The sequence below is a fragment of the Canis lupus genome, chromosome 17 (assembly GCF_011100685.1).
Source record: "Canis lupus familiaris isolate Mischka breed German Shepherd chromosome 17, alternate assembly UU_Cfam_GSD_1.0, whole genome shotgun sequence".
NCBI lineage: Eukaryota > Metazoa > Chordata > Mammalia > Carnivora > Canidae > Canis > Canis lupus.
This window is the reverse complement of record NC_049238.1, coordinates 26,626,004-26,632,507: the sequence shown is the minus strand read 5'-3', so window position 1 is coordinate 26,632,507 and position 6,504 is coordinate 26,626,004.

The window sequence follows — 6,504 nt, the reverse complement described above, 5'->3', positions numbered from 1 at the left end:
ACAAGATCATAATGACATAGTGAGTCTGTTGAAATTGCATCATGACTCTCTTCTTCGGCCCAGTACTGCTTCCTTCTCTTCCCTTCTACAGGCACTTTTCCTAAAAGCACTCCCCGATACAGTTTCTGTCTGCTGATCTCCATCTTGGAGTTGGCTTCCTGGGAAATTCAACTTGCAACATTGGCAGGTCCGAGAAGAGAGACACTCACACGTGATTCTGAATCCATCATCCATAGGCCAGCTCTCAGTAAGGATTCTGATCATCAGAAGGATGAGGGCTGTTGCTACGTGATGGGACAGAAAAGAATGTGATGTCATCCTGGTTTTCCACTGGGTTACCTATTGATATTTCCTTGCTCATCTTGATGATAAATGGACAACACAGCAGTCGTGCCTAAGAAGGGCACAGAGATCAGGAGCTCAGAGGCCTTAGCAACGAGGATCTGAATTAAGTCAACAGGTAAGCAAGCCATCTACTCAGCAAATATGGTGGCTGAGAATGAAGCGATCTACAATGGGTGGTAAATGATGAATATCAATTGTGGCCCCCAACAGCTTGGGTTCCCAACACTTGTATCTGGGGCTGCAATTTTCCCTGCTAACCTTATCTGTTTCTTTTAGGAAAAGACGCCCAACAGGATCCTGGAGGAAGTCTTTCCAGAATTGAAAGGGAGAGCTGGATCAGGGTAGCACAAACGGAAGATCACAGCAAAAGCTGTGATGTGCCACTCTGACTCCTTTATGACTGAAATACAGGGCTTATTTTTTTACATACTGAGGGTGTTATTGGCTGATGGTCCTCAGAAATTACCCTAGGTTGGAGAGCTCTGCCTTGAACAAAGACTTGCCTCCTTCCCTAGAGCAGCCTGGCTCCAGTAACAGGTCAATGTATGATATAAAGGGTCCCACCCCTCATCTTATCTCAGGACAACATTGAAAGCTCATCACAGCTTCAGGGTTCCACAAGAGTTGGCCTAGTCTTTTTTGAGAGTGCATCAATTTCTTCTTCTGTCCAATACTGACCGCCAGTCTCGATCATCAGAGCACAACTTATAAAATTCCTGCACACTAATCTCCATCGCAGAGTCTGCTTCCTAGGCGTCCCATCATCCTTCAACAAGAATATTATTGGGGCATCTGATGAAATCTGAATATGAACTCTTGGTTAGGTTATAGGATTGTATCAAAGTTATATTTCCTGATCTTGGATTACATTATGTGTTTATATAAAATAATGTCCTTGCTGTTTGGAAACACGCTGAAGTAAGTAGGGGGTGAAGGCACAAGATGTCTGCAACTTAATTTGAAACTATCTAGAAAAAAGTGTACATGAAGAGGTGGAAGGTCAGAGAGAGAAAGATAACAGAAAATAGGGTAAAATGCAAACATTGGTAAATCTGGGTAGAAAAACAGGTTATGGGAAAGTCCCAAAGGAAGAAAGAGGGAGTTACCATCATGAAGTTAAAAGATGTTAAGGAGGGGTAACTGCCACCTGGAGATGGCATGAGATGAGCCTGAGGAGGTCAGCAGAGGACACATAGAAATTTAGCAGCAAGACCACAAGACCATGCCAGTCCACTGAATGGTTTTAGCAAGGGACTGACTTGATCAGGTTTATATATGTGATGCCTCTCTCTGGTGACTAGGTGAAATGATTGCAGAGTGGCAAGAGTAGTAGGCAGACCAGTTAGGATGGACTCTAGCAACAAGGAAGATGGCTTAGGCCATCTTAAGACCAAGTTGGTCTTAGGCCGACTCCAATATGGAATACAGCATATGAGAAAGATGCGATGTGGATGGAATCCAGACAGATGTAGGATGTAGAATCAATAATAATGGCTAATGGTTGGCTGTGGAAGATGGGGTGCGGGGAGGGAAGGGTGACTTTCAGATTATGGGTTGGGCAGCTGGATAAGGCAGTGAACATCTAAGCTCTGTGGGAGCAGGGGCCTTGTCTATATTGGGTACTGTTACATTTCCAACACAGCCCTACTCTGAAGGTATTTAATAAATATTTGTTGAATAAATAAATAATTTTGAAAGTGAAGATAATGAGTTCACTTTTGAAAACAGAATTTTGATACCTCTTTTGAGTAGTGAGTCCTCTTTTGATAGTAGACTTTGGGGACTATAAAACCTTTCATCTAATTCTGGAGGTAACCAGTGGAAAGATAATTCCTGTGTCCTTACGTTGAGACCAACATTCTCCCTGGTTTTAGAAGTCAGAAGTTCCCATGAGACTTTGTATAATCAATATCTCATCACTTTGGACCTAATTTGATTTTAAAATGACAGTTAACTAAATATTGACCTTAACTAATAGGGGAAATTGCCTGACTTTGTGGTCATTCAAATTTCTTTATCCTGTTTTGACCACAATACACACAATTGTTTTTCCCTTTTTTTTTTCTTCACTTTTGGAACATGAGCACAACATGTCATAGGCATTTCACATTAAGGTGTTCTTATAAAAATTAACTCTAAAAGCATGGCATTTTTAAATGGAAAAGCAGGACTAGGTAAATGACTGAAAGAAAAAAAAGGAAGAAAGAAAGAAGAAAGAAGAGAGAAAGAAAGAAAGAAAGAAAGAAAAAGAAAGAGAGAAAGAAAGAAAGAAGAAAGAAAGAAAGAAAGAAAGAAAGAAAGAAAGAAAGAAAGAAAGAAAGAAGAAAGAAAGGGGGGCAATCCAAGGATTTTTACTGCCATCCAGTGGTGGTACTTTCAGACAAATATGGTACTAAACCCATGGTTAATCTCTTTTCCACAGTAAAATCCCAAATGCCATTCATTCAAGCATAGGGATTAACCTGTAGTGCTAACTTGCTATGAGAATTGTATTATGTTTTCCTGATTTTAAAGCATTAACTTCAGTTGGTCCTTTTGTAGTCTTGAAGGAGATCATAGGCTTCCTAACAACCTGTTTACTTTGAGAATACACTCAATGGGGGAGAATCCGGCTCATTAAAGTCCTTGTCTTGATGATACACCAAACCTCGGCTCTGTTCTCCCTAACCCACCCATATGCAGACCCTTAGGGAGAGTGATCATCACTGATTCACCTTTTAGTCCCTCCTGGATATGTCCAAGTCATTTTTAATCCTATGCTCTTGTAACTGTGATTGACTGAGTATTTAGAGCCCATGGAAACAAAAGAAGGTATTGGCCAAACTCCAACTCATTGATTTTAACTAAGCAAAAGCTTTTGCCAACCCACTGAGGAAAAAAAAGAATACTGTTATCATAAGATTTAGAATAGAAGAAAAAATTGGCTCTAACACATCATGTAAATTTTATATGAAACACACTTTTTGGCCTTGATACACACTACCCAGTTTACATGAAGCTCATAAAAGTGTTAATATTTCCTACTTTTATAACGTACATATAGTGTTCTCTGTGTGCTAATGATGTGGCCTGTTAACCAGAGTTTGACCTTTCTCTGCTGTAAATCCAAGCCCACCCACCAGCTTGTCCAATAATCTTGTCATAATCTCTGGCAGTGATGTCATTCCCTGACACTGAAAACAAACACTACCCAGATTTCTGTTTCCTTGCCTCTGCAGGTTTATTGTCCATTGTGGAGGTGCTGAGAGACCACAGGGTTTGGTTGTGCCCACTGGCTTGAGCAACTGGTTTCCAAGGACTGGCCGAGACTAAAAAAAAAAAAAAAAAAAACTTCCAGAGAATGCTGTACAAGCTCTACTTATATAATTCATAAGGGTGTGAAGACCAAAGCACACAGTTGGTCTCCAATGAACTAAATCTCAATATATATGTTGTATTCATTCACTGGTAAATAGGATGCCAGTTTTACAAGGAAATTTGGGGGGCAGGATATGGAGGGAAAGAGAGAGGCAGAGACACAGGCAGAGGGAGAAGCAGGCTCCACGCAGGAGCCTGATGTGGGACTCGATCCCAGGACTCCAGGATCACGCTGTGGGCCGAAGGCAGGCACTAAACCACTGAGTCACCCAGGGATCCCCTCATCTCACTTGTTTTAAAGATATTTTTAAGTAGCTTCTGTAAATAAAATATACTATATATAGCAGTCCAGGTGAATATCATTGGTTATGGTTATATAATAATATTCAACTATCCTCTGAAAAAAAACCAAAGTCATATTGTTAGAAAGATATATATTGATGACTTTTGGTACCGAAAAGGCTATAAAATAAAATAAATTTACTGGTAAATAAAATCCCACACCCCACATGGAATACTATATAAATAAGTATCAATACAATCTTCCAATGAATACTGGAAGCCAAAAGTAAAACACAATATGATATCATGCTGAAAAAGTTTCACAAAAATTAATGCAAGTCAACCAGCAAAACAAAATATGTAAGAACAATTTCCTATAGAGTAGCCAAAGGAGTCAGTAAAAACATGGTACAGAACACAGCAAGAAAATAAATGTGAAAGAGTATGTACTTTACAGTCATACATACAGTAAAGTAACTATTTCACTGAATTTAGCATGCAGTAAACAACAGAAAGAAAATGCATGGATTCTTTTTTAAAAGTTTTATTTAAATTCAGTTAATTAAAATGTAATATATTATTGGTTTCAGAGGTAGGGATCAGTGATTCATTGGTCTTATACAATATCCAGTGTTCATTCCATCACGTGCCCTCCTTAATGCCCATCACCCAGTTACCCTGTCCTCCACATCATTGCAGATGGCAAGATTTCATTTTAAGTGCATGGATTCCAACATAAACAAGATGACTTTAGGATTATAGCGATGTCTCCACTGGCTCACAAATAGATAACATTCACTTTGCTCTGGTGTTTGGGGACACTATGCTCTGCCACTAGGGGATCTCATTAATGCTACTGTCTTCCTGTATTCTATTCCTTCCTCACTCTCCACATTGTTGGTCCCTGTGTCTAATATGGGTATCCTAGTGGGTAGGAAAGGAGGGATATATGCTACCAGAGCAGACAAAATAACTGTGCTTCCTAGATTTGAGGGCACTGCATTTGGCTGTTCTATGCCTTTGAATTGAATATTTCCTAGACAAACCCCCTGCAAATACAATATACCTATGGTTTTAATTTTGTACCATGGTATGCACTTGATGTTGTGTTGTATACTGTTAAGAGAAGTCAAGTTATGATTTCTAGGAATTGGCTAACATAATTGCCTTAATGCCTAAAGGGTGAAAAATAAAAGATTTTATCTCAATCAGTGAACTTTTATTTATTTACATATATAAAACCCAGGATTATATTATATAATATATTACATAATTAATATAATCATATTAAAATTATATTAAAATTATATTATATTATATTATATTATATTATATATATATTATACAATCCTAAGTGACTTGGGTTTCTTGGGTGATGCACTGAATATTCCTCCCCACCAGAGGCCAGTTCAGGCATGTTTCAGCTTAGAGGTTATTCTTGAGTTGCATAAGGTTTCTATAAGCAACAAAACTAAGAGGAAACTTCTCTTTAGCTACAAATAATTCAATAACATGCAATATTTATTTTCATATTAAGTCAACTTGCAAATTAGGAATAGGAAGGAATATTCTTCACCAGAAAACAGCATACATAAAAACACTTAAGCATCATAAGTGTCATATTTAATAGGGCAATAAAAGTGAAGAGATTTTCCTTAAAATCAGGACAGCTGTTATCACTATTCAACAATTTGATACTTTTCTGGAAGTCTTCACTAGATCAGAAGACAAGAAAATTAAAAATATAAGGACTGGAAAGGCAGAAACAAAATTGTTGTTATTCATATAAGATTCAATAAAATCCCCAGATTATCTAAGTACCAATTATTTGAATTAAAAGACAGTTTAGCAAGCTTATGCTCAATATATAAAAGTCAATTGTATTTCTAGATATCAGAAACAATTTTATTTCTAGATATCAGAAACTTGATCTATGACAGAGCTGTCCCTGTAGATCAGTAGGGGAAAGGATGACTATCAAATAAAATAACCAGTTCCACCCAGAAGGATATACCCTGAAATAATACTTCCCAGTATTTTTTCAAATGATGGCAAAAAGCCAGTTTCACAGGATATTCATTTGGCATACTGGAGTAAAAGGGAGGGGATTTGAAACTTCTAGGTAGAGCTTGATGGAAAAAAATTGACCAAAATTTTTTCACATTATATAATCATAAGAAAAAGAAAATATGGGGACATCTGAGTGACTCAGTTGGTTAAGCAACTGACTCTGGATTTTTGGCTTGGGTCATGATGTCAGGGACCAAACCCCATGTCAGCTCCACACTCAGCTTGAGTCGGCTTGAAGATTTTCTCCTTCTGCCCCTCCCCCTACTCACACATATGCGTGCTCTCCCTCTCAAATAAGTAAATCTTTAAAAGGAAAAGAAAATATGAAGTAGCAGGAATATATTAAATATTGAAGAATTTTCCCAACACTTCCTAATAAAATATTTTTTAAAGTTTTACTAAGAAACCTGAGCTTGTAGCTGCAAACATTTTTATGTTGTAAGTGACCAC